The 25094-nt window shown below is 34.7% G+C and overlaps 1 protein-coding gene and 1 pseudogene across 1 annotated transcript in view; both read right to left on the bottom strand.

The window, feature by feature from the left end:
- Positions 1-25094, bottom strand: part of NEGR1 (neuronal growth regulator 1) — a 963216-nt gene that overhangs the window by 906531 nt on the left and 31591 nt on the right. The gene's annotated exons all lie outside the window — the stretch shown is intronic.
- On the bottom strand, positions 5231-7105 carry LOC122677669 (annotated as a pseudogene).

The raw sequence follows: 25094 nt of genomic DNA, 5'->3' as shown, positions 1-25094 counted from the left end.
ACATGTGCCCTCTTTGTGTTCAAAATCAATACTTCACAGAAGACATATACCTGCTTTCTGAGCCATTAATGTCATCAAGGCATAGACTGTAGTGAATATTTAGAGAATAATGATCTTCTCAATGGCAAATGTTATAACCTTAAATTCCTAATTATCTAGGGAAAGTTTACATTTGACTCCTTATATAAATTCATACATTCAGAAATTCTCAAGTTTCATTAGATTGATTGACCTTTGGTCATAACTAGCTATATTTATTAGTTATATACAACTATCAAAAATAAATAATTATGTTCACAATATACTCTTTAAATATTTATTTCTTGGTAAAATGATGGTATTCCCATTCATAATGGCTTTTGAAATTAAAAAAAGGAAGTGCTTCAGAAACTAAATGACTTTTTTCATGTATATTTACTTTTATATTTCTGAGCTCTATATTTATAACAAAACAAAGTACTGTTTCTGTTACACTTCTATAACTTTAAAAATAGTACAAATAACTGTAAGGGCTTAATTATTATAATAATTTAACAGGAAAATTGACTATCCATTCCATTTTCAAAGAACAGCTACCAAATGGATCTCCTTCAGAGAAAAATAGGACCTGCATGCCTACAAAGCATTTGATTACAACACACTATAGTTAAATCACAAATTTAAGAATAATCATGACCTAAATGAGAAGACAATATTGAAAACAGTCTGGACTTTGGAATCAGAGCTGGGACAGGCACTGCTGTGTTTGATGGTTTTCAAACCTTGGACAAGTGAATTAATTTTCTTAGAACTTAGTTTCCATCTCCAAAATGAGAATGATAAAAGCTTACCCCATGGAAAAAAGTGGGAGAGTGAGAATCAATGTTATAAAACACAGTGTCTAATAAATAATAAGCACTTAATAAGTGGTAGAGGAAGTTGTTTAAATTGAATCATTCTGACTGTTATTCCCAGAGTTCTCTATGGATGAGAAGTGCTTGCTAGGAAAATACCTCCAAAACAGACAGATTGAGCCAAAAGGTAATGTCCATTCTGATGATGAAGCCATGAAGGAAAAGTTTGGGAAGAGATTGCTTTGCACGAAATAAGAAGAATCATTTTGCTCCCAAGAGGGAAGGATCAGGAAAACCAGGATTGGTATTACAAAGCTGGAGACTATATAGGGAAACAGGCATTGACACTGTCTTGGAGTGATGAGGCTTAAAAAGAAAAATTTACAATACTGAGACTGTGAATGTTTATATTATATTTGTAGTGTTTGGCTTTGCTTAGATCCTTCCTTTACCATAACAAACCTTTTGCTTAAATAGGGTTTTACCTTGTGGAAATCAAGAAAGAGACACTGGTTGATGTGGTATGGATAAGTGATTGCATATCTGCAAACAAGCATGAGTGAGCTTTAAAAAAATCACTGTGAATTCACAAAGTATTGGAAAAGGTTTGATTTCCTAGGATGTGTACCCATAGTCTTAGCCAGTGATAATCAGAGCACGATGAGTAAGAGTCCAGACAATGGAGCCACACTTCCTGACTTAAGAATATTGCCCTCTCCTAAAGATGTTCTCTTCATTATGGGGGACTGGAATGCAAAAGTAGGAAGTCAAGAAACACCTGGAGTAACAGGCATATTTGGCCTTGGAGTACAGAATGAAGCAGAGCAAAGGCTAATAGAGAATGCAAGAGAATGCACTGGTCATATCAAACACCCTCTTCCAACAACACAAGAGAAGACTTTACACATAACATCACCAGATCGTCAATATTGATATCAGATTGATTATATTCTTTGCAGCCAAAGATGGAGAAGCTCTATACAGCCAGTAAAAACAAGACCGGGAGCTGACTGTGGTTCAGATCATGAACTTCTTATTGCCAAATTCAGACTTAAATTGAAGAAAGTAGGGAAAATCACTAGACCAGTTAGGTATGACCGAAATAAAATCCCTTATGATTGTACAGTGGAAGTGAGAAATAGACTCAAGGGATTAAATCTGATAGACAAAGTGCCTGAAAACCTATGGACAGAGGCTCATGACATTGTACAGGAGGCAGAGATCAAGACCATTCCCAAGAAAAAGAAATGCAAAAAGGCAAAATAATTGTCTGAGGAAGTCTTACAAATAGCAGTGAAAAGAAGAGAAGCTCAAGGCAAAGGAGAAAAGGAAAGATATACCCATTTGAATGCAGAGCTCCAAAGAATAGCAAGGAGAGATAAGAAAGAGTTCCTCTTCCTCAGTGATCAGTGCAAAGAAATAGAGGAAAACAATAGAATGGGAAAGACTAGAGATCTCTTCAAGAAAACTAGAGATACCAAGGGAACATTTCATGCAAACATGGGCACAATAAAGGACAGAAATGGTATGGACCTAACCAAAGCAGAAGATATTAAGAAGTGGCAAGAACACACAGAAGAAATGTACAAAAAAGATCTTCATGATCCAGATAATCACAATGGTATAGTCACTCACCTAGAGCCAGACATCTTGGAATGCGAAGTCAAGTGAGCCTTAGGAAACATCACTATGAACAAAGCTAGTAGAGGTGATGGAATTCCAGTTGAAATATTTCAAATCCTAAAAGATGATGCTGTGAAAGTGCTGCACTCAATATGCCAGCAAATTTGGAAAACTCAGCAGTGGCCACAGGACTGGAAAAAAGTTAGTTTTCATTCCAATGTCAAAGAAAAGTCATGCCAAAGAATGCTCAAACTACTGCACAATTGCACTCATCTCACACATTACACTAGTAAGGTAATGCTCAAAATTCTCCAAGCCAGGCTTCAACAGTACGTGAACTGTGAACTTCCAGATGTTCAAGCTGGATTTAGAAAAGGCAGAGCAACCAGAGATCAAAGTGCCAACATCCTCTGGATCATCGAGAAAGCAAGAGAGTTCCAGAAAAACATCAATTTCTGCTTTACTGACTACGCAAAGACTTTGATTGTGTGGATCACAATATACTTTGGAAAATTCTTCAAGAGATGGGAATACCAGACCACCTGACCTGCCTCCTGAGAAATCTGTATGCAGGTCAGGAAGCAATAGCTAGAACTGGACATGGAACAGACTGGTTTCAAATCCAGAAAGGAGTACATCAAGGCTATATAACGTCACCCTGTTTATTTAACTTATATGCAGAGTACATCATGAGAAATGCTGTGCTGGATAAAGCAAAAGCTGGAATGAAGATTGCCGGGAGAAATAATAATGTCAGATATGCAGATGACACCACCCTTATGGCAGAAAGGGAAGAAGAACTAAAGAGTCTCTTGATGAAAGTGAAAGAGGAGAGTGAAAAAGTTGGCTTAAAACTCAACATTTAGAAAACTATGATCTTGGCATCTGGTCCCATCACTTGATGGCAAATAAATAGGGAAACAGTGGAAACAGTGACCGACTTTATTTTTTGGGCTCCAAAAAACTGCAGGTGGTGACTGCAGCCATGAAATTTAAAGACACTTGCTCCTTGAAAGAAAAGTATAACCAACCTAGACAGCATATTAAAAAGCAGAGACATTACTTTGCCAACAAAGGTCCACCTAGTCAAAGTTATGTTTTTTCCAGTAGTCATGTATGCATGTGAGTGTTGGACTATAAAGAAAACTGAGCGCCAAAGAATTAGTGCTTTTGAACTATGGTGTTGGAGAAGACTCTTGCAAGTCACTTGGACAGCAAGTAGGTCAAACTAGTCCATCCTAAAGGAAATCAGTCATGAATATTTGGATATTCTTTGGAAGGACTGATACTGATGTTGAAACTCTAATACGTTAGCCACCTGATGCGAAGAACTGACTGATTGGAAAAGACCCTGATGCTGGAAAAGACTGAAGGCAGGAGGAAAAGGGGACAACAGAGGGTGAGATTGGTCGATGGCATCACCAACTCAATGACCATGAGTTTCGGTAAACTCCGGGAGTTGGTGATGGACAGGTAGTTCTGGCATGCTGCAGTTCATGGGGTCGTAAAGAGTCAGGCATGACTGAGCGACTAAACTGAACTGAACTATTGTTATGTCCTTGGGCAAATTACTTACTTTCTTTATTGTAATTTTTATAACAGTATCTACTGACAATTTTGTAGGCATTACATGAGTTAATAGAAGCAATGCTTTTAGAACAATGCCTGGCATATACAAAGAATTTTAAATATAGCTTACTGCTATTATGGGGAAAACTGCAGTCAACCTTCTTTCAGTAGCTATAATTGTGAGTTACATAAAAATCTTAAACGTCCTGATAAGGAAGTATTGAGACACCTATGACCAAAGGTGATCAGAAACTTGAACAGTAAAGTTCCCATGTCTTTATTCAGCTGTATTTCTTTGAGAGAAATGAAATCCAAAATTCTAATGCTGTGGCATTTCAATAAATTTTGCTTCTCACAATTTAGGTTATTAAGGTAGAGGTTATAATTAGGGGACAGAAGATACAATAAGGGAATTACTACCAAAATTCACACTGCTGAATATACAGCTCTCACTATATTGTTTAAATGTCTATTCAAAAAAAAAATTCAAAGAAGGATCTGAATAGTATTCATTTTTAATTTATCCTATTCCACCTCTCTCTTCTCAAAGAATAAATCTTGAGGCTTACATTTCCATATGTGTAGTTCATTAAATCACCAATTTTAATTTTTTTAAAACATTACCAGAATAGTCTTCCCAACTTCACTAGTAGAAAAGCCGATAATTTGTTTTATTTTAATTGATGCAGTCTTTTTAAAGACCTTTTATTAAAATGTTTCTCACAAACTGGGGAGAAACTTTTATACCAGTAAGAGAAAAATCCTTATAACAAAACTGAAAAAAAAAAAAAAAAGAGAGAGAGAGAATTTGGCAATGTAACTGTGATAAACTCCAAAGTTCCTGGTTTCCAATTCTTTTCAAGTATACTCTAAAGTAGTACTCAATGCTTTCAGAAAGAATACCAGATCCAGTCATTCTTAAAATGATACATAACAGCATTAACACTGCTCCTTTAACTTCTGTGTGCACACATGTACACTAACATAGCTCAAACATAAATCTTACTTTTCATATAAACAGAGATTAAGATTAAATATTATATATGACACCATTTTTTTTTTGAAACAAGATAACTAGTACCAAAGAAAGCAGAAAACACAAGTTAGTAATTAAAGAATCAGTAACCCCTTTTTTAACTTCAAAGAGCTTCAAACAATATTTTAAAGATTTTTATATATAAGCTAACATATAGCCTATTTTTCTTTTATGAGAGAAATGTACAAACAGTACCCTTATTATACCCCTGCAAATAGGGCATTTCCTTAGAGAAGGGGCACATTCCCAGCATACTACCAGATGACCACAAGGAATGAATACAATAGAAACTTCTTTGCCCATAGACACTTTACATGTTCTTTCATCTTGCAGCCTTCTCAACTGTTATTCCAATGACAGACCTGAAACATCTGTTGGAATACACTTCATATTCTTTTCCACAAAAAAGTTCTTATATAATGTAGGGTCAATTTCTTTAAGACAGTTTTTGAAGATGCTGAAGGCACATCTTCAAAACGGTATCAATCAGTTCTCTTGCTTGTAAAGGTATCTGTGTTTTTTGCTTAATAATATCATGCTCCTGTTTATTAATTACATTGGCCTTTAAAAGCTTATCCAGGATAGGAAGCACACACATCAACCGTTGAGAGAGCCATTCTGTTCTCTGAAGTAATGGCAAATCATCTGATGCTGTTTCTTCAGTTTGTCTTTCATTTTGTCTTTGTCTGTCTCTTCCTCTTTTTCTTCTTCTCTTTTTTCATCTTCAGCAATAAGAAGTGCTGACACAATATCATTAACTGTTTTTTAACTTTCTCCAGTTGTTAGGATTTTACTCTGAACTGTCCGCTTTACCAGTCTTCTACTAAAGTCTATTTTCAAGGCAGTTTTAACCACAGTTAAATTCATCATGACTACATCATCTGAAGAACGTTCTCCAGGTCCAAAACAAACAATCGGTGGATCAGCATTTTTATCTCCAGGAGTATTTGAAGTTGACAATAGCTGTTCAAGAAGATAAGGATATCTAGCTTGAATCTCATCAACAAACTCCTGCCCTTTTGTGCGTATCAAGAACTCACACCTTGGAAACCACTTGGAGTGTTCTCCCCATGGGTCATCTCCAGATTCCCAACATCTTAAGCCACCATCACAACAAAAGTACTTGACATCATCATTGTGACCTACATAATAGAAACCAGCATTTGCAAGCTGCTCAGGCTGAACTGGTACAGTAGATGGCCAGCACATAAATGTTCTCAGTCAAGCTGCATGTGTCTGCATGCTCAAATTTGGAATGTTGAACCTCAGCATTTCCAGAGAATTTCCAAAAATGGACAGTTGGGGGAAAGTCTCCAGTGCTCTAGCATAGCATCATTCTTTGGTTCCCAGCTATTTAGCATCTCACCACAGGCAAAGCAGGCTACCCTATCTCCAGGTCCTATGTAATAAAAGCCAGCTCTTGCTAATTCTGATGGTGACATAAAGGTTAATGGCCACATTTGGTTAAGTAAGAAATCTCGCTCCTTCATTACTCATGGCATAACTGTAGGAGTTAGTCCTCAATGGGGAAAAGTCTTCAACTGCTCTAGAAGTAATAGAGTTTGGTGCAAGGTTGGAATAAGAACCACTGAATGAGCTACTATGTCCCAAAGTGGATGATAATGAATGAGTAAAACTGTTTCTCATTGAAGAAGAAGCATTTTTAGAAGTGGATTCCAGATTAGTAACACAAACTAGATTTTGAATAAAGCTACAGCTAGGATACAGTTGTTTATGCTTCTCAATAGGATTGTCTCCTTGTTTCCAGTTATCCAGCATCAGGCCACAACAGAAGCATTTGACCTTGTTATTCACACGAGTGTTAATAAAAACCAGCATGAGCAAGACTCCTTTCTGAGACAGGAGCACCAGTGGGGAAAGCTGAACATGTAGACATTCGGTAGAGTTCACATGAAAAGTCATATGTCACTTTTTGTTTGTTGCCAATTGTCCAATTTGACAAGATTGTGCTACTTTCCATCACACTATAAATTTTTCGATACGAGGGATCCGGGACATATCTTTGGAAGGTAGTTTTGTACATGAGTGATTTTACTTTTGACAGCTAAAATCCTTTACATGAAATTTTTCTTCTGCCCATAGAATTTTGACATGAATAATATCACTCATACTACAGTGGGCTTCCTTGGTGGCTCAAAAAGTAGAGAATCTGCAGCAATGTGGGAGACCCGAGTTGGATCCTTGGGTCGGGAAATCCCCCTGGAGAAGGGAATGGTGACTCACTCCAGCATTATTCTTGGAGAATTCCATGGACAGGGGAGCCTGGTGAGCTACAGTCCATGGGGGTCACAAAGAGACATGACTTAGCAACTAACACACACATACATGCTATAGTAATGCTTAAGCAAGGTGATCCTGGAATCTATAGTATTAACTCTTATTGATATTTTTACAGTTAGATAATTACACAGAGATGTGAACATATGTCAATCAACATGTTAATTGTAAATGTTAGTTTAGTTATCAAGAATCAACTCTATTACCTAATATCTTTAAATAGGTCAGAATTATATAAGTTTCATATTTTTCCAAAATAAATGCTCCAAATCTCCACAAAGGTAGCATTTATCAATTGAGAATTTTTCATCTTTATTACAAAAGCAATGCTCAAGTCTGAAACAAGTAAAATTATAGTATGGAATATACACTTAAACTGTTAACTCCTTTAGTTTATATTTATGTTAATCAATATATCATTTTATTCAGGTTTTTTTTTTCAGTTGATTTTTAAAGAGACCTAATGATCACAGTTTTTAATGTATTCTAAAATGCCTGTAAATGAAAATTCGTATAGAGAATTAGCTTCTGATTTCAAAGACATTTTCCCAAATAAGAAAATCTGCTCCAAAATGTAATGCAAATTACATTTCTAAATTCCACATTTTTCTAAGACATTCTGCTTTTATCAAAAAGCAGATTTTGTACAATGAATTGTACATTGTGTAATTTTTTCTAGTCATTCCCTTTAAGAAGTTAGTAAAATGAACAATCAATTCACATGATCTTTACACAATTGCTCAGTACATTAGAATATATAGTATAGTTAATCACTAGTTCAGTGGGAGTTCTTTGATTGCAGAGGACTTAACTGTTTAAGTAACCACACTGAGGAGGACACATGGCAGATTTCACTGCTGGAAATATCACATGAATCATTTGATATCACACGAATCAAATTAATTCTAGCAAAGCAAGCAGTCCAAAGTTCAAATTAAAAGTTAAAATCTGCTCTTTAAGAATAGAATTACCTATATCCCTTGCAAATTCTCTTTAGCTAATGATACATCTGATTTCAAAAATTACTTATAACTAACACCTAACTTTCAAAAACTTATAGTGCTGATTGGTACAAATAACACTTATGAAAATACCTGTATAACCTTGTTTCTAAAAACTGATTAGCTGATATAAGGTAATCCCAGATATGTTTCGAATGTATTTCACAAGTCCTCTAATATAGAAATCAATTATGGTGTTCTTCATTACAAACAAAAAGATACACTTGTTGAATTAATATAAACAAAGAAAAAATGGCCTTTAGCTAGTCCTTGAATTTCAGATTTCTCTCTAAAATATTTCCCTTAGCTAGTCACTCTCCATCTTTTTGTCTTACGAATCCAAAGAAGTGAATTGGCCTTATTCATTATTTCTCTAATTTGTCAAGGTTAATTTGAATTCTAATCTCATGGTATCCAAGATTCCATCAACTGTGTCCAACTTCCTGCTGTCCAAAACTTAATAATCAGTCCTCTTGTTTTAGTCTCCCAAGTATTATGAAATAATACTGATCCTGGAACTACATTCTGTCTTTTAAAATTCAATATAACTTTGTGCTGAACATTAGGTTGTTCGTAAGTAGATAACATTAAACTATTCTAATAAGATGTTCACTTTGCTAATAATCATTAGTATTTCTAAAAGTTTTTTGTTGTAATTTCTAATGGTCTTGGTAAGGGGCTTCCCTGATAGCTCAGCTGGTAAAGAATCTGCCTGCAACGCGGGAGACCTGGGTTTGATCCCGGGTTGGCAAGGTCCCCCTGGAGAAGGGAAAGGCTAGCCACTCCAGTATTCTGGCCTGGAGAATTCCATGGACTGTATTATAGGGTCACAGAGTTGGATATGACTAAGTGACTTTCACTTTCACTAATGGTCATGGTATAATTCCAAAGGTGACCAAGAGGGTTTATATCAGAGATACAAACTCTATCCAGAATAACAAAGTGAGTTTATGATTAACAAATGCATGAAACTTGTTGCCTAGAGAAGCAACCAAGGAGAACTGAACAAAGAGCTAGACTGTCACTGTATTTATATCAATTACATATCTGTTCCTTAAACAAACTCTTGAAGACTGCCCTGCCAGCAATTCCCATAGCTTCTTTTCACATTTCCCTTTCTATCTTTCTTTCCTTTTGTGAAATGATTTTTCTTTCCCTTTAATATCTACTAAAATATTGACTCCACTATAAATTCTTTTTGATCAAGAGAAAAAGTTATGAATCAACATTGCTTGGATGTGAGTCCCTGCTGTACTATTTAAGATCTGCAACAAGTAAATAACCTCATTTTGCTTCTCGTCCCTCTCCTTTAGCATGAGGATAATCGTAGTACCTATCTCAGGATTGTTTGGAAGATTACATGAGCTACCATAGGAAAAGAACTTACAAATATGGCAAGCGCTGCTTGAGTGTTTGCAATTATTATTCTGTTTACAATTATTGATGTTATGTGAGAGCTTGTTCACCTTGACAGAATTTATCATGTTTCTTCCAAATTACTTCATATCTATTTCAGAATGCACAACATTGTAATAAGTTTTGTTTTTAATTTGTGTGGTTCCCATGTACTATGAACAACCAGAGATCAGGAGTCAGGTCACATGAATCATATGATCTTCTGGACATAGATGGTTGTTAATTAACTTTTAGGAAGAATGGGAACTAAAAGGAAAGAAGGAATAAATAAAGTAGAGATTTGTAAGGGAAGTAAGGTCTTGGTCTTGCTTTATAGCATAAGTTTGGTAAAGTCCTCATATGATTCACTAATACACAGACTCGCTCAAACAGAGTCAGAAGGAATCTAATAATTAACACTGGTTCGTAAACTGCCTGCATCTGGATCATATGGAAGATGGGCATTTTAAAAACTACAAACAAGACATGCTCACAAGATCTCTTAGAGTGGCCTTAGAGTTTACATTTTAACAAGTTTCAAGGTAATTCCAATGCACAGTCAGGCACATAAACCATGTCCATGGTGGTGGTGGTAGTTTAGTCACTCAGTCGTGTCTGACTTTGGTGACCCCATGGACTGTAGCCCACCAGGCTCCTCTGTCCTGGGATTTCCCAGACAAAAGTACTGGAGTGGGTAGCCATTTCCTTTTCTGGGGGATCTTGCTGACCCAGGGATTGAACCCAGGTCTCCTGCATTTGTGCCAACAGAGCCACTGGGGAAGCCTGAGCCATGTCTATGCTACATTTTAATCCATTCAAGTAAGGATAGTTGGCTTCCTTGGAGAAAAGGTGACAGAGAAAAGTCTCTTTAGAGAGCTATGTTACCAACTATTACCATGATCCTAATTGTGTCATAGCCTGGCCTTGAAAAACAATGTCCATAAACGCATGTACTGGGATAGACTTTTAAGTAATACTTTTTCCCCTCAAAGTAACAGAAAATAATTTCAATTGTGTTTTTTTGTGGTTGTTGTTATTGTTGCTTTAACTTTTATCAACTTTTTTTTTGGTATATATGAAAGGATAAATAATATACAGTCCATTCTGTGGAGCTGGACAAGACAGAAGCAAGGAGAAAGGAGATAACTAAACACTATAGACTATTATTCATCCTTATATACCTATGAATAGCATCCTGTTACCATACAAGTATGAAGTTATCTAATCTCCTCAGAGTCTATATTTTTTGTACCCTCTAAGAAAACAACAGATGGACATGAGGCATCTGAAAGGCAGGAAGATCAAAGTGAACTAAAAGGTGTGCACAGTAATGTCTTGAAAAATAGCCAGCTGGCTATACAGCCAGCTTCTCATTTCTCAATCCAGATAGTTACAAAGTAAAGATATCTTTGTCACACGTTGGTTTTAACCAAATTTTAGTAAGCATTTATAATATGACTACAAACAGAATAATGTAGGCAATTCTGAGGTATAGAGAAATGTAATGTAACTTCCATCCTTAAGGAATTAAAAATCTACAAAGAGATACTGACACATACTTGAGTATATATCAAGATGCAGTCCCTGTTAAAAGTAAAATATAAAAACTGAGATAGTTTTCAGGAGGGAATAGCAATGTGTTATGGTAGCTTTGAGCAGGAAAATTTTTACAAAGGAAATTGTGTTTCTTTCTGGCCTAGAAGAATTTGAGGACTTCCCTGGCAGTCCAGAGGTTAAGAGCCCATACTTCTACTGCAAGGTTCGATCCCTGGTCAGGGAACTAAGATTCTCCATGCCTCTCAGTGCAGCCTAAAAAAAAGAGAGAGAGAGAGAGAGAGAGAGAGAGAGAGAGAATGCATTGAATATGAAGAGAATAGAGAAAGGATAGAAGGAGAAAGGTATCACTATAGATTTCAGCAGAAAACTGAGCTAAGGAACAGAAATGGGAACGTGTAGCCATTTGGGGGGTATATCAACATATACTGTGGTAGAATATTGAGTGTCTGTGAAGGCTGGTATGTCTTTGAAGACACAATGGGAGGGTAGCAAGGAGATAGAAAAATACAATCAGATTTGTAAAAGTATTTGTTTAAAATTTATGAAGTATTAACCATGAATAAAATAGAACTATTTTTTATTTTTAGGAGGAAGGAACGAAAAATCAGAGACACCTGAAGGTGAGAAGTATGGTACTTTGCATAGCAAAGAGAATTACGTTTTGATAATAGAAAATAAAAAATAATGAGAGAGGTGAATAAGATTGAGTTCTGACAAGTCCTGTATTAACTTCATTGATAAGATAAAGCCACTGTAGGTTCTGTGCACAAAGTAACATGATTAATTATGTGTTGAGACAACTAAGAACTGGTAATAATCTTAAGCAAAACATATTTATGAAGGTTCATCTTTTAAAGTGAGATTATGGAGATCTAAAAAACCAAATGTGAAGACTTTGAACTAAACACAATTCTAAAATACCTATGCTAATATCTAGTCCAAAATTCGAAAGGATCAATGATTGGTTATCCTTTGTGTACTCAGTCATACATGTAATTATACTTTACCATTTCAATATTAATCCTGATTATGGAACACTTCTTTCTGAAAAGGTGTTCTTTATGCTATATCAGGAATGAGAGGGCAAAAGGGTATTAACAAGTTTATCTTTGGGTTCTCTTTCCATTGAGATCCTCAGAAGTCTGAACAAGTCACTTTCAGTTTTCCTGGGCATTTTCTAATATGAGAAGATTCATTTTTCTAATACTTCAGAATACAATTTTAGTTTCCATGTGCAAAATAATCTACAGAGCTTTCTGTTATGAAGAAAGAGCTATTAAGACTCAAGTGAACTATGTTCTATGCAGTTAAGGATTCTAACCCAGGGTTAAATTATACTGTTCTAATTCTAGTTTCAGTTTGATCAGGAGAGTAAAAAAATGCTTTCTATACTACGCTAATTTTTCTAATAAAACAAACATTCCTGGTTTTAATTAGAAAATGCAAAATTTCAACCTTTAATATTCATATTTTCTTTATTATTTAATGTATCATCTTACATAAATTTTTCTAGTGTTTTCACAAATTATGAAGGTTAAAATTGGGTATGATCATAACAACATACAGATTCATCTGAGTCCTATGCCACACTAGTAACTAAAGTATTTTTGAATAAAAGAACCACTGGTATCACACTTGTGTGCTGTCATGTCTGCCTCTTTGCGACTCCATGGACTATAGGCCACCCGGCTGCTCTGTCCATGGAATTTTCCAGGCAAGAATAATTAAGTGGGTTACCATTTCCTACTCCAATAAAAGACATACAGGATTGTTTTTAAAAAGTCATAACACACACTTAATTTTTCACAGATAAGACTCATATATGAAAACCAAAGTAAATTTCAGAATTGTAAAAACTATTTAAAATAAGTGTGATTTTTATTGTTTGCTATGGGAGTCAAGCTTCCTCTAAATACTGAGCTGCTCTATTACATGTGATGATTTGTTTACAGGTGCAGTGATCTGATGAGGACTCTTAAACCAGAGAATTTAAAATCAGTATCAATTAGATATAAATCAGACTAAAACTGCTGATTTGTATATATTAAGAATATTATAAAATGGAAGGCATTGTTACTTAGTTTCCAATTATTAAAAGTGTGAAGGACAACTGTCTATAACTTTCTCATGCTAAACCCTTTCTTTCCAGAGAATTTTATTAGGGAAACTGAGTGGTGTAGAGAAATTTGTAAGACCTAGAGATGTATGTTCTCCTTTTGGTTTTGCTATACATTAGCCACATGGACTTAGGCAAGTTATATATCAATAATACATATGTGTAGTGAAGTCAATAACTTCCTTATGTGGTGTTGCTCTAAGCAATAAATGAGATAATTTAGTAAAGTTCCAGTACACAGCAGGTACTCAATAACTGTTCTCCTTACTTCCTTCTCTCCACCTTGAAGACCATGTTGCATTTTTTGTTTCCTACCTAAAATTAGTTGTTATTTAAATATCTGCAAATCTGTTGTTCAAGTGCTCAATCGTGCCTAACTCTTTGTGACCCCATGGACTGCAGCACCCCAGGCCTCACTGTCCCTCACAATCTCTCTGAGTTTGCCCAAGTTCACGTCCATTGAGTTGGTGATGCCATCCAACCATCTCATCCTCTACTGCCCTCTTCTCCTTTTGCCTTCCATCCTTCCCAGTACCAGGGTCTTTTCTAATGAATTGGCTGTTTACATCAGGTGGACAAAGTATTATACAAATCTACAGCTGGTTAATTTCCATCAGGTGCTCTGACAAAGGTCAAATCATTAGCTTTACTATGCAACCCATTCAGTAAGGTCTCTATAAGGAATCCCTCATAACTTCTTCCTTCATCATACAGCATCCATTTCTTTGGTACTGTGGTAAATGTTAACAGTACTAAGAAGGATAGCATATGGTTCCTGCCCTTAAGAATCTCAGCTTCTAGTAGGAGAGACAGACATGGAAACAATTAAAACACACTTAAATAAGTGATCATTAAAATGCATGCAAAGTTTAAGCCATCTTTTAATTTTACAGTGTACTCTTTAAACCATGCAAAATATCCATATCTAATTGATTCAGTAAATATTTGCTTATTACCTGCTATGTGCTAGGCTGATGGAATTTTTAAAAAATAGTCTCTATAAGGACACAACATTCGGGGACCACAATGAAAGTCGAGCTATATGTGACTCAGGAATGTCAGTATGGTGTTCCTGAGACACTGGTGTCATCTTCCATTTGTCACTGGAGATGCAGCAATGTGACTTAGGATAAAGACTTCTGCATTTAATCGGGAATAATGACTCATGGGCATCAGTGTTTCTTCCTTCATACAGGCTTCAAAAATAGCCTCATTTTGGTACAAGTCAGTAAGGTACTTGTCTTCCCCAAACTTACACAAAATGCAAAGAGTGAATAAGAGAAATATAAAGTACTGAAATTGGATAGGATAAAACCTGTGGAGCAGAAGCACTATCCTGTGTACTTCACATCACAGAGCCTAGCGATCATTTCAGATTGAGTTATAGGAAAAAAGGCATTTCGCAGTAAGATATCTACCCTAAAAGGTTTGCGTTACATTCAAAACCACTGTGAGAAATCTTACCTCACATGGTCTTTCAGATCTAGGAAATGGCTTTTCCAAAAAGATTATCCTATTTCTCAACTAAGAAAAAAAGCAAAGAAAAAGTGAAAGATGACAATGTCAGCCAATCATTCTTTTGTATGGAAACTCATTTCTGACATGAGAACAATGTACTCCTAATCTCATTCCTTTTCCAAGATCAACAAAATTTTATCCCAAGCATGTTAAGTTGCTTCAGTAGTGTACGACTCTTTGAGACCATATGCACCGTAGCCTTCCAGGCTCCTCTGCCCACGGGATTGTCCAGGCAAGAATACTAGAGTGGGTTGCTGTGCCCTCCTCCAGCAGATCTTCCTGCTCAAGGATTGAACTTGTGTCTCTTATGTTTCCTTCATTGACAAGCAGGTTCTTTACTTCTAGCACCCCCTGGGAAGCCCATCCCAAAGTACAACAAATTGCAAATGAAAGCAATCAACTCTCTGCACTCAGGAAAATCAGATATTATTCTTATCTGCTTATTTTCTCTGTACTTTTTTGTTTGTTTAGCTTGAGTTTAGAAAAAGTGAAAGTGAGTGAAGTCGCTCAGTCATGTCTGGCTCTTTGAGATCCTGTGGACTGTAGCCTACCAGGCTCCTCTGTCCATGGGATTTTCCAGGCCAGAATACTGGAGTGGGTTGCCATTTCCTTCTCCAGGGGATCTTCCTGACCCAGGGATCAAACCTGGGTCTCCCGCATTGCAGGGAGACGCTTTACCCTCTGAACCACCACGGAAGCCCAAAGCTTTAGAAATAAACAATCTTTTAAGTTTTCAACATAATGATTTATCGACCACTTTCTTTTTTTTTACTTATGTTGATCACATAAATTTCTATTGCTTTGAGTGGCCAAAAACTGCTCTGAAACCAGAATCTGCAAAGGCAATCTGAAGAAAAGCAATGAAATTTCATTCCACAGAAATGCAAAGTTCCTCAAATAATAAACATATATTAAAGGAGGAAATATTAGAATTAGGAATAGAATTTACCTAAAAATTGCCCCATTATCTTCCACTATTTTGTGCTCCAAAGGGATATATATATATATATAAAAAAGTTATAACTGACTTTTGTTCTCAGTTAATAAAAGAAACAAAACATCTAATGAGAAAAGTCTGACTGTTTCCCACCATAATATGCATAAATTCAACATGGGAAGAATGGAAATGGAAACTGAACCATGGTAATTTTATAGAGATATTTGCTTTTTTTAATATAAGAAAATGTCTAAAACATGGTATTTTGTTTTAGAAACTAGTATTTGTTGCTATACTTATACAGTCATTCCAAATATAACTCTATAAAGGAGGATTTCCCCTGTTTGTTTTAACAGAAGAAAAAAAAATTAGTCCTAGGGATTAAATGAATTACTTAAATTCAAATCACAAATAGGACCAGAACCCAGATCTTTAGATACTCATTTTCCCTTTCCACCAAAGTTGTAAGTAGGCTAATTGAGCACTGATTAATTAATTCCATGTGAGAACTTTGGAACAAATATATATAATATATATATGTGTGTGTGTGTGTGTGTGTGTGTATAACAAATATTTATGTATATAACAAATATATATGTATATAACCAATATATATATAAAATAAACATAATAAACATATATATATATATATATATATATATATATATATATTTGTTCTAATGTTCTCACTTCTTTTGAACTCTGAGAATGTGGCACAGCTTCTTATCTTCTACGAAATTCATGAAACAGGGCACACAAATGCTTTTCTTGCTACATACTAACTCTGACCAGTGCCTAAAAGCTGCCAAGATGTGTCACAAGTCTGAAGCTGTGCCTTGGTTTATAATCAGCAGGCAATATCTGCACAATCACTTTAGAGTGATAGCCTGTGTGTGGGCTTCTTAAGCGGCACTAAAGGTAAAGAACCCTCACACCATTGCAGAGACAAAAGAGACGTGGGTTTGACCCCTCGGTGGGGAAGACCCCCTAGAGGAAAGAAAGCATGGCAACCCACTCCTGTATTCTGGCCTAAAGAACCCCCATGGACAGAAGAGCCTGGTGGGCTACAGTCTGTAGGATTGCAAAGAGTCAGACATAACTGAAGCGACAGCACACGGCACATGTGTTTCAGACAGTTTAAATCCTCGAAGTATTTTTTTTTCTTGAGCTGATATTTTACTCAGAAATCATTCAAATTTAAAATCACTTTCATCATAAAATGAAATCTATGACTGCATAGATCTATTTTGACCTTAGATTTTAGATTAATAATCTGTATAGAACTACTGAACAATTAATGAGTAAGGACTAATCAATATAATAATCCTTAAACTTGCAAGATAAATCTATCCAATGCATGTTATTAAACGATCTTGAATTTTTTTTTACCATATTTTAGAATTAGAAATGTGTCATTGCATATGTTACTCTTCTACATATTTTAGGTCTTTAAATACAAGAATGAAAAAGATATCAAGGGGGAGTTAAATCCAAACTTAGTGAATCCTAATATCCTCTATATCCAGAATATCCAAAATGAAACAACTCCATTATACAGACAGTATGACATAGAAGTGGTTAATAATTCAAACTCTGGAGCAAGACTTGGATTCTATCTCTATCACCAGATTCTGAATGAGGACACACTACTTAGCCTCATTTTACTTTAGGTTCTGTATCCATTAATGTGTTTAATTACAATAACTACTTAAGAGAGTTATTGTGAGAGTTTACGAAGATGATACAACATCAGGAAACCCTCAGAACAGTACTCAAAATATAGCAAGCATTTGTGTTGATATTAATTATTACTTAAAGAAGAAACTTCCCTGGTAACTCTAGACTTCCCTGGTGGCTCAAATGGTAAAGTGTCTGCCTACAATGCGGGAGACCGGGGTTCAATCCCTGGGTCGGGAAGATCTCCTGGAGAAGGAAATGGCAACCCACTCCCGTATTCTTGCCTGGAAAATCCCATGGACAGAGGAGCCTGGTAGGCTACAGTCCATGGGGTTGCAAAGAGTCAGACATGACTGAGTGACTTCTTTTATTTCACTTTAAAGAAGAAAACATTTTTGTCTGCAGTGAGCTCTTACAGTTGGGGCTCTTCTTTTTATTTTTATTACTATCATTTTGTATTTCCTTTCAAAAGTTAACTGCGGATGAGAGAAACAATGATGTGACTTATAAGGTACATCCTTAATATCAAGGTGATGACAAATAAAATAATGGTGAACTTATTATGTTGTCAGCATCACAGACTACACTTGATGCCATGTGTGTTTGCTAGTAACTCAGTCGTGTCTGACTGTTTGTGACCCCCTGTGCTGTAGCCTGCCAGGCTCCTTTATCCACAGAATTCTCTGGGCAAGAATACTGGAGTAGCTAGCCATTCCCTTCTCCAGGGAATATTCCGCACCCAGAGATCAAACCTGGGTCTCCTGCATTACAGGCAGATTCTTCACCACTGAGCCACCAGAGAAGCCCATCACTTTGTCATATACTTGATGTTACATAGGTTATTATTCTTTATATGTCACATATTTATTATTCAAAGTAAATTACAAATTGAATGTCTTACTTCTTGATATTATTTATTATAAAACAAGCACTTTCCACATGTTTCTAGTTGCACTAAAATGAATTGAGGTGCTAAAAGTATGATTTGTGATGGAAAATGTTAAACTACAATGAATTGGTTAATAGTCATATGCTAAAAATGAAATATATTATATACAAACACATAAACATATATGTATATATTTCACTTATTTTCCCTATTAGATTTTAAGTACCATGATGTCAGAAATCAAAGCTGTCCTGTTTGTGCTATCTCCAGGGCTGAGTGGCACACAGTTATTCAAGTAAGTATCTTTGGATTTATCTTACATCTAAATGATAAGTAAAAGCTTTCATTCATTCATTCAATAGCTCTTTATTGGGTCTTGATGGATTCAGTAATCTCTGATACCAAGAGCTAATAATTTACCCATGACATTTTATATAAAATATATTTAAAGTAATAGTAACTTCTAACACTTATCAGGAACTTATGTGCCAGATTATGTTAGTAGATCAACATAACATTCTTTAATTTAATCCCCACCACAAAGCTATGAAATACTTTATTTCTACTTGTATAATGAGAAAAAATCAAAGCATAGACAGGTTAACTGTATTGCCCAAGGTTACTAAATTAGTAAATGATAAAGCTGAAATTCTAACTCTGTCTCATTTCTGACATGCCTTACACAACTGCAAAGAGTTATAGCTACAGATAAAGAGGGCACTAGCTCTGCCTGGAAGTGAATTAAATAATTTAACTGTAAATATTCCTGTAGCATATTGTTATTAAGTTCCCAGCATATAATGTTATGTTTCTATAAAGTAATATATGTCTAGAAAGACAAAGACTGCTTTATATTAATATTGTATTTGAAAACCATTATATAATATGATTAGTGAAAGTCATGCTAATAATACTCATATAATTCATGCTATTATAACAGACAAATGAGTGAACTATAAATTAAATGTATTGATAAATAACTTTTGCCCTTATTTTTCATTATTTATGTATCTTAAAATAATTTTCAATAACATGTTGTATATCTCTGTATGACTCTGATAATATTTACAATAATGTAGAATGATTCAGTTGTATTAATGAAAATAGGCCATGTAAATCATATCAAATTATTTGTATACCATAAAGGTATACTTCTTGTCTCAACTAAAATCACTGAACATGTCATTACAAACACTAACCATACAAAGGTTACTTCAATTCTTTAAAAGGTAAGTCTTAGATAGGCATATGAATAAGTTTTGATATTAATATAATGGGGGGAAATAGTATCTATCTTATATGGCTATTCTGAGGGCTAAATAGGAAATAATCTAGAATGTTAAGAAAGGTTTATGTGTCTGTTTTCACTATCAGATTTGGGGGCTGAGTCTGTCAGAGTCACATTTCTGCGTTACTATCCATCATGTTTGCTACTATGACTAAGTAGAGTTGTTTTTCCAATAAAAAAGTACAAAAACAAAACCACAACTTGACTACAATTATAACAATGTAGGAAAATGAGGTCTGTTATGTATATAAACTTACTGAATTATATCCACTATAAATATTAACTCATTATCTGATTATATGCATTAAGAATCTCAAATATTATATCACTTGTAGAATTGCTTTGTCACTCCACACTATTTCTAAAAATAAGCATATTAATTTCTGTATTATGTGAAGTCTGGATAAATATATTTGTGTTATTAGTATATGTTTGATCACAGTTTTTAAGTTTGAATTGGAAATTAAATTCTCTTTGTTTTAGGTTAATAGGAGATTTATAGGGAAAGCTAGATTTATCCTTTCAGATTTACCTAAGTATAGCTTCTTAATCTGATTTTCCAGTACACCATGTTTAGTCTCAGATCCCAAGTTAATTCTGTGTTCCTCATTAATAATATATTTTATTCAACATTCTTGCTTTGTTTTGGTAACAACATGTGGTAGAAAAATTTTTACATATACATGTGAGTTACTCATTATTCATATTTAAAATATATATACCAGGATGCAAGGGAGGGTTACTGCATCAAGGCTGCTACAAATGACTTAGCTTTTCAGTTATTAATTTTGAGACATACACTTTTTTATAACTTATCCTCTCTGACATTTTGATATCTTATTTTCACTATTCAAGAGAATAAGAAATTTTAGATCTGTTAATTTCTATAATCTTATTCGATCTGCTCTACATGGGATGATAAATGATTCAGTAATTTTCTACCCAACAGTATGAATTTACACATATTTTTAACTTTGCTTAATATATTATGCATGAAAGCAAAACATTGCTTATGCATCTTCTATCTTGTATAGCCAAAGTTACTAGCGGGAAATTGTAAATAAAGTTAATTCTTATTATTCATGATGTTTTTATATTTAATTAAGTTGCTGCAACCAAATGAATCAGCAAATAGTGAACCACTGCTTATGGGGGAAATACAAGGTTAGGTTCATGGGGACCTTTGGCCACAGAATTTTTATCACCCAATAAATACATAACCTTTTTTGTGTGTGTGTTTCTGATTAAAGATCCTTTAGCATCTAAGGCATTAACACTCACAACCTTAACATGAGTTGAACCCTCATTAACGCATTGAATTCTCAGCCAACAGCCCTATAACTCATGCCTGAATGAAATTGCCTAAGGCATGCATTTTCTCCATAAGATACATCACAGTGTTTTCTACAAGGAATATGTAAGAACACTTCAGCATTATGCTTGGGGGCCATTTTAAATAGTGAAATCAAGAACAAAAATGATGGAGAAGATGAGACCATAAATAGACTGCAAAATTGTTTACAGTATGAAAGCTGAAACAGAAAGACAGAACATCATCTCTTTTGACCTCACCTGGGAATGTGTACAAATTTTTTGTTAATCTGCACTTGTGTGCGAATGACTGTGAAGTGCCCTGAGTATCACTCTGGGGGCTACAAATAAAGAGAATCTTCAAATATGGAATAATATTTGCAGATAAAATAGTAAGGATCAATTCTATGTTGTCTTAATTTCCATGCTGGTCATTAAGTCTGATAAAGCTTTCTAATTGGTTGAGGAATGATTAGAATGAATAGATTCTAAATAATGTATTAAGTAAATGAGCTAAAATTTATTAAAGAAATCCACAGGACAAAACGACTTATAATGATACTCCTACTGGAACAGTATGAGTTACGTAAGCAAAGAAAATTCCTCTATGTCACAAGTTCTAGTAAGCTTATGAGTCAATGAGTGATGTAGCACCAATAATAATTCCTAACAGAGGGCATCACATTTTCATGTAGTATGGCATAAAATTATATTTTAATAAATTAGATTTTGCAAATACAGTATTCAAATACATCAGTTATTAAATCATACTATTTCAAAAGAGCATAGAAGAATTCTATTGGCTATAAGAAAATAAAATTGATATTCATTTAGAAGATCTGAATATCAATTTTAAGTATAGGAGAAATACATATAGATGAGATAAATATTTTAACTTGGCATTAAATTCTCTGCATATCTAGTGATGAAATATGATAGCAAGATTTCATTAAACAAAATTGCTAAGTAAATATTCTATTAATCAAAGCAACTCTAAATTCTAGACTGCTAGTATGTTTCTGGAAGTAAGTTTTATAACTTTCTCTCTCAACCTGTTTCAGAAAATTATTGACAGAAACTATATATTATTAAAAATGAAATACCAGATGAAAGTAAATTAGTAGTTTATACAAATGAAACACAAGTTTCAAAATAAGAAATCAAAATATTAATAATCAACTACTCAACTAAATACTTATCAGTATTTGTCAGAAAGTGCTTGCTCCCTTAAAATATTTAAATCCCATTTTTACAGTTAGATGAATTACAGTTATCTTATAGAAAGTGTTTCATCCCATTCAATGAAATAAATTTGACTTTATCTGCCCACTGGCTGTTTGCAATAACCTCTGGTGGCTCAGATGGTAAAGAATCTGCCTGCAATGCAGGAGGCCCAGGTTCTTTTTCTGGGTTGGGAAGATCCTTTAGAGAAGGGAATGGTAAACTGCTCCAGTATTCTTGCCTGGAGAATCTGATGGACAGAGGAACCTGGAAGGCTACAGTCCATGGGGTCACAAAGAGTCAAATATGACTGATTAACACTTAAAAACTAACAATCCAACTTCCAGTCATTTGCTTTTTCTTTCCATCTTGATTTTTCCAAAAATATAATCTTGACCAGATCATCCTGATGCTTGGAATAATTCAGAGACAACAATTAAATCCAAACAATTGCCAGTCTTAAAGATCCCTTTATGACAGTGTCCTTGTCTAGTTTTCAAACCTCACTTCTTGCCATGCCTCCTTCACACGTTATACCCTAATAATAATGTAATAACTTTAATTGACCCCAAATTGTGCTATTATTTTACATCTCCATTCCCTGCATCTCTATCTTAGAATCCTTTTCCCTTTAGCCTACCTAAAGAATTCTTACTTATTTAAAACTCAGCTCCAGCGTTGCCTTCTCTATGAAGCTTTGCCTGTTTGCTTTGAGAAATAGGTTGATCATTTTTTACTTTAGAGCTTTTCATATCCACATGGTGCCGCCTTTATCAAATACGAACAGATTTTCAAAAGACTTAGAGTGTTATTATTTACTAATATTCTTTAGTTTGCATTTTTATTTTGTAACCCAAATATTAGCACAAAGCTCATCACAAAGTAAGTGGTCAATAAATGTTCACTGAATGACAAAATGAAATTCAAAAGACCCTTTGTCCACTGCATATTCACTGTCCATTTGTTTTAATACAAAACATAATAGTATTTTAATAATTCTCCATGCAGTAAAGATTCATCAATAATAAGAAAATGGAGAAATATTTTCATTATACATATTAGCAAAAACCACATTAAGAGGATTAAAAGTATTAGGCATTTTTTGAGAAATTCATAAATATCACTAACTGAACTTAGCTTTATTTTTATCTTAGATTCAAATACCATATACTTTCAAAAAGACCGGAAGTATTGTGTAAGTGTAGAAATTAAATGCAATAAAATATAGGGCAGATAACAGCTAACAAAGAATGCTTTTATCAGCTAGGCACTCTTATAAGCACTTTAGCTATATTGATTCATTTAATCTTCATGGCATGAAATTACACAGGTGCTAGTTTCTCCATCCTCACTACAAACAAATTAAAATGAAGACAGAGAAATTAAAAATAAATAAAACAAAACACTTGCCCCAAATTACTCAGCCAGTGGGTGTATGAGCCAGAATCAAATTCAATTGTCCCACTCTGAGCTTATGCTCTTAATCACTACTTGACACTCTCTCTGGTTCAGGTGGGAAAAAAAAGATGCAGTAGATGTCACTAGACCATTTACTATGAAAGAACAGTTTGATTTGATCATTAAATTACAGTCTACATTTTCCTTGACTCATTGCAAATGCAAATGCGTGTTGGTTATCAAAATCTTACTTTGAAACAAATACATTACATATAATTCTACAAAAACAATTCTATAGTACAGGGACATGTATGGTTATCTTAATAAATACTATTTCTTGATTAATTGAATAAAAGTTTTAAAATAGCTTTAGTATCATTTTATTTTTTGAGAAAAGAAAGCATATTTAGGTGATTTGCTCATTGTCAGAGTAAACAACTTTGGATGGAAATTTAGATGTTTAAATTGAGTTTCAGTGAATATTTTTATTTCTGTAAGTAATTAAGCTAAAATTACCCAAATTCTTTAGTTCAGATATTATAACTTACTGTAAGGAATAAGTTTGAAGTATCTAGAGCTATGAATACGGGCTTCCCCAGTGGCTCAGACAGTAAAAAAAAATCTGCCTGCAGTGCAGGAGACCTGGATTCAATCCCTGGGGTCAAGAAGATTCCCTGGAGGAGGTAATGGCAACCCACTTCAGTATTCTTGCTTAGAGAATTCCATGGACAGAGGGTCCTGGCAGACTATATTCCATGGAGTCTCAAGGAGTCTGATATGACTGAGCAACTAACACACAAAAACACAAGAGCTATGAAAAGACTGTACACCTATTAAACTTTCTCTCAAATATCCATTCATTCAGTCAACAAATTTTTACTGCATACTTTGCATCAGATGCCTTTTTAAGTGCCAGGCATAGAGCAGCAAGCAAATTAAATAAAACCCCTCCCCTTATGAGCTTATACCCTACATCCAACAGTAAACAAATAAATATATAAAAAATATGTCAAGTGGTGATAAGCACTAGTCACAAAAGTATAATCTTTGATTAAAAGACAGAAGGGGGTAAGGGAGCAAGCCATGGGGATGACGAGGGAAACAATGCTTCAAGACTGAGTAACATGTACAAAGGTCTTTAGGCAAGAGCATGGTTAGCTAGGAAGGCAAAAATAAGAGGCAGAGTAGTAGGAGATGAAATCAAATAAATTGCAGGCAGATCATACAGGGCCTTCAGAGTCATTTTAAGGTCTTTGGATTGTACATCTGATGAGAGAGTAATTAGAAGAGTATGAGAAGTGGATTGACATTTTCTGACTTACCCTTTCATAAAGGATTGCTTGACATTTTGCGGCTGTGTTGAGAAAAGACTGTTGGAGGGTCAGGGTAGAAGAGCGGTAGCAAGGCGAGCAGTCGGATGGCAGATA

The sequence above is a fragment of the Cervus elaphus genome, chromosome 20 (assembly GCF_910594005.1).
Source record: "Cervus elaphus chromosome 20, mCerEla1.1, whole genome shotgun sequence".
In the NCBI taxonomy this organism is placed as follows: domain Eukaryota; kingdom Metazoa; phylum Chordata; class Mammalia; order Artiodactyla; family Cervidae; genus Cervus; species Cervus elaphus.
Note: the sequence above shows the minus strand (reverse complement) of the source record. Positions and strands in the feature narration are given on the sequence as shown.